At 53.3% G+C, this 4,486-nt stretch overlaps 1 long non-coding RNA gene across 1 annotated transcript; it reads right to left on the bottom strand.

The window, feature by feature from the left end:
* Nucleotides 1–310: 310 nt before the first annotated feature.
* LOC131808550 (uncharacterized) lies at nucleotides 311–4,242 on the bottom strand. The gene is made up of 3 exons (XR_009344825.1): nucleotides 3,036–4,242; nucleotides 1,327–1,543; nucleotides 311–824 (listed from the first exon to the last, which is right to left on the bottom strand). It is a non-coding gene; the product is annotated as an uncharacterized LOC131808550 (long non-coding RNA).
* Between the last annotated feature and the right edge of the window lie 244 nt (nucleotides 4,243–4,486).

The raw sequence follows: 4,486 nt of genomic DNA, 5'->3' as shown, positions 1-4,486 counted from the left end.
TTTGTGGCATGAGAGCACAGGAAACCCATGACTCTCAGAATGCGATTTTGGAGAAAGCTGGAAGCCTATAGCAACGTGCTGAATTTAAGGCTGTAGGGCTTCTCGAAGCCCTCTCAAGTCCATGGGCTGCTGGGTTGTAAACATCAGCTGTACCCAAGTTCCTGTACAAGTCGGGGGCGGGGGAGGCAGAGGTGTTGCAGGGAAGGGCCCAGATTAAACAAAGCCTGCCACAACCACGCTCAAGGCACCACCACCCCCCCCGCCGCCCCGCAAAGCCACTGGGGATCCCACCCACAAGCCAGTGAGCGAGCAGTGCAGAGCCCAGCAGTGTGGGAGCCCAGGGCCAGACTGCTTGGGGCCCAGGATCCCTGCTGGACACAGCTCTCTGTGTATCCTGTCACATCTGGGGAAGTCAGCAGGTGGGAACATCCAGGAAAAAATAGAACCCGTGAAGCTGTCTTCCCAGCAGGTAGGTCTGTGAGCTCAGGGAGGGAAAGCCCCATCTCCTTCCACTGGACACACTGACCTTCTTTAGAAGGTCTCTTTAGACTGGAGTCAGGAGTGTCTAGACCACAGGAAAGCTTTTCCCATCAGTGAGCAACATGCTGACAAGCAGGGCTTCGGCTCAGCCCCGTGAAATCTGATGACTCAGGAGGACGTGCTGTCTCTCCACAGGCTTGTTTGCTGGGCGCTGGCACTGGGCCCTCTCCGGGCCAGGTGTGAGGCTAGGGAGAGAAGCCAGGCCCAGGCCTTACCCTCAAAGGGTGTACAGTCTAGAAGAGGGCACGGATGTGGAAACACCTCAGTGTGTCTTCATGAGAAAACTGAAAAAAGGAAGGAAGTGAGGTAAGGAGGGATAAGCATACAAAATAGATCAAGAATCTAACCACTTCTCCCCCTGCCCCTGCTCACTGTCACCACCTTTGTCTCTCGTTTAGCCCAGATTATTGCAGCGGGGTCCTCAACACTGCAGGCCTGCTCCTACCACAGGGGGTTGGGACTTGCTGCTCCCGTTGCCCTCGGACAGGTGTCCTTATGATTCAGCATCTTTGCGTCTCTGTCCAAATGTCCCTTCTCAGGGAGGCTTCCCTCTCGTCAAGGCCGCCCAGTTACAGTTCACAAGGTTCCTCTCTCTGCCAGCCCACAAATGCTGTGGTAGGTGCAGTCCAGGTGGTTTCTCTCACAAACTCCTCACAGCCTGCTCTCCTGAGGCCTTCAGGACAGGTTTCCCGTTGGCCTCGGCTAGAGACAGTTTTCATAGCCCTTAACCTTGCTAATGGTCAGCCAGTGCCCTGGAATCAATCCTGCTTCCTTCAACTTACTTACCTGGAGCTGGTCCGCGTGGGAAATTCCAGCAGAGCCTGGGTGCACCCTGCCCCCTTGACTGAGCTTAGCCCTGACCTACTGTAGCAGGCCTGGGTAACTGGTCACCAAACTCATGTCCTCCTCTTCCTGGGCACCGAGCTGGACTACACTTCCACCTCCTTCGTCATCAAGGGCGGCCAACGGAGTGTGAGCCGAAGCCATGCGTCTCTCCTGTGGGCTGAGGACATGAAGAAACACATGTGCCTCATCTACCTCTCTTTCCCCTGCTGCCGCGATCACGTGGCCTAGGAGATGGCGGAATCCTGGGGACAGAAGGAGCTGGAGTGCCCAGATCTCCCCTTAGAGGCAGGCTTCTTGCCAGTCAGAGTACCCACCTTGGACTTCATGTGAGTAAAGACTAAACCTTGTGACCAGCCTGCGTGTTGGAGTTTGGCTCCTCTATGAATTTAGTGTTTAACGGCCTGTCTCTCTAGGGACTGTGGGCCTGCCCTCACGACAGCGCTCCCTCATCCCCTTTCCCCCACCCCCCCTTTTCCCACCTGAACTTTCTCCTCTCTTCCTGCCCCATCCCAGGCTTCCAGGGATGACAGCTGCTGATGAGTGCACGCTTTCTGCTCCGGAGATCTGCGTGCTGCTATGGAAAGCAGCCTGGCAATGCAGGAAGGCTCTTCCCATGACCTTTCTGGAAGCCTGGATCCAACAGTGTGTGACTTTGGGCGAGACTCCAGCCTTACCGAGATTCAGTTTCCCCATCCTTAAAATGGGAACAGTAGCCTCTGGCCAGGCCACCTCACAGAGGGAAAGGCGGGAAGCCCCAACCTACAGGAGCGGCTACGCTGAGCGGGTCTCTTCATACATTACCTCACGTTTAGTACTGAGGTAGGGAAACTGAGGCACACAGAGGTTTCAAAGTAACCTGCTTAAGTTCACCCAATTAGGTAAGTAGTTGCCTCCACTCCTGACTTGGTCCTCCCCATCTTCTCTCCCTTGTGAGTGGCACCACCACCCACCCAGGAGCTCAAATCCGAGAACTCAGGTTATGGCTGACTCCTTGCTTGCCCACATCTCCCAAAGCCCAGTTACTTTACCCCTCGCCTCCCCAGACAGCTGCCCAATCCAGCCCTTCCTTCCATGTCTGTAGCCACCAGTCTGGTCCAAGACCTCTGCACACCTCTCCGGGACTTCTGCGTTAACCCCCTCAGCGGTCTCACCCTCCACAAGCATCTTCTAGAAATGCAAATCTGACCATGCCAAATCCCAGGTTAAGAGAGATCAGTGGCTTCCTACTGCTCCTGTGACAAAACCTTGCTGTGGTCCAGCCAGCAGGAGAGAGCCAGCCTCATCTTGGATGCCATCTGCCCACCCGTCTCCTCTCCATTCCAGGCAGGGCAGAATTCTCCTTGGTCCCTGAACGCTCACCAACTCCCTCCTTGGTGGGAGCGGCCTTTGCATATGCTGTTCCTTCTGTGTGCGATACTTTTCCTTCCCCACTTCACCTAGTGTAGTCTTGATCACCCTTCATGTCTCAGGTCCAGCGTCACTTCTTTGAAAACTTGTCCCTGACCACCTTGACGAGGTGACATCCCCTTACAGTCCTCAACACCGTTACTAATCTCTCTCTATTTGAGCTGTTATTTGGTGAACATGCGTCTCCTTTCCATGACTTTCTTAAGCTCTGTGAGGACAGGAAGGGCGACCATTTTGCTCACCATTGAAGCCAGTGCCTGCACCATGTCTGACCCATAGCAGAACTTCTGTATTGGCCGAGTGAGGCAATCCATGAAAGTGGAACTTGAAATCCAAGTGCGCCTGGCTCCTCCCTCACCAAAGTTGTGAGGAATTGTATTCGTCTGCTCAGCCCACCATGGCAAGAGACCATAGACTGGGTGGCTTAATCAACAGGAATGTATTCTGTCATAGTTCTAGAGGCTGAAAGGCCCAAGTTAAGGTGCTGGCAGATGTGGCTTCCAGTGAGACCTGTCTCCTCAGCTTGCAAACACACATTCTTGCTGGGCCCTCATGTAGCCTTCCCTGTGTGCACCCAAGGAGAGAGAGGGAGAAATCTGTTGTCCTTTCTTATAAAGGCACCAGGAGGGGCATCCAGGTGGTTCAGTTGTTAGGCATCTGCCTTCGGCTCAAGTCATGATCCCAGGATTCTGGGATCCGACCCCACATCCAGCTCCCTGCTCAGCGGAAAGCCTGCTTCTCCCTCTCCCACTCCGTTTGCTTGTGTTCCCTCTCTATTGCTGTGTCTCTGTCAAATAAATAAATAAATAAATACTCTTTAAAAAAAACCAAAAAACAAAGATACCAGTACTGTTAGAGAAGGCCCACCCTTGTGACCCCATTTAATCTTTACTCCTTCAAGGCCCCATCTCAAATACAGTCCCATGGTTAGTTAAGTCTTCAATTTAGGGGGACACAATTCAGTTCATAACATTCTGCCATCTTGCTCCCCAAATTCACATCGTTCTCCCGTGCAAAATACATTCACTCTGCAATGCCTGGGTGGCTCAGTTGTTGGGCGTCTGCCTTCGGCTCAGGTCATGATCCCAGGGTCCGGGGATCAAGTCCAGCATCAGGCTTCCTGCTCAGCGGGGAGTTTGCTTCTCCCTCTGCCTGCTGCTCCCCCTGCTTGTGCTCTCTCTCTCTCTCTGACAAATAAAAAATAAATAAAATCTTTAAAAAATACACCATTCAACAGCCCCAGAGTCAACCCGTCCATCACCAAGTCAGAAGTCTCCCTAAACGTCATCTAAATCAGGGCTGGGTGAGGCTGGAGGTATGATTCATCCCAAAGCAGAATTCCTCTCTAGCTTCGAACCTGTGAGACCAGACATGTTCTGTGCTTCTGGATCACAATGGCGGGACAGGCAAAAGACAGACATTCCCACCCAAAAGGGAGAATTGAGAAGAAGGAAGGGTACTAAGCAAGTCTTAAGGCGGGACAGGCAAAAGACAGACATTCCCACCCAAAAGGGAGAATTGAGAAGAAGGAAGGGTACTAAGCAAGTCTTAAGGCTCCAGGTCAAACTTGTTTAGTTTAGTGCTCTGCCCTCTGTGCCCCCTGGGGCAGCAGCATTACCTCTGTGGCCCTCAGCAATGACCCTGCCCCCTCCGCTCTGGGCGGGCCTCCTGTCCCCCTCACTCTGAGGAGGGA

The sequence above is a fragment of the Mustela lutreola genome, chromosome 9 (assembly GCF_030435805.1).
Source record: "Mustela lutreola isolate mMusLut2 chromosome 9, mMusLut2.pri, whole genome shotgun sequence".
Lineage (NCBI taxonomy): Eukaryota > Metazoa > Chordata > Mammalia > Carnivora > Mustelidae > Mustela > Mustela lutreola.
This window is presented reverse-complemented; position numbering and strand designations above follow the sequence as displayed.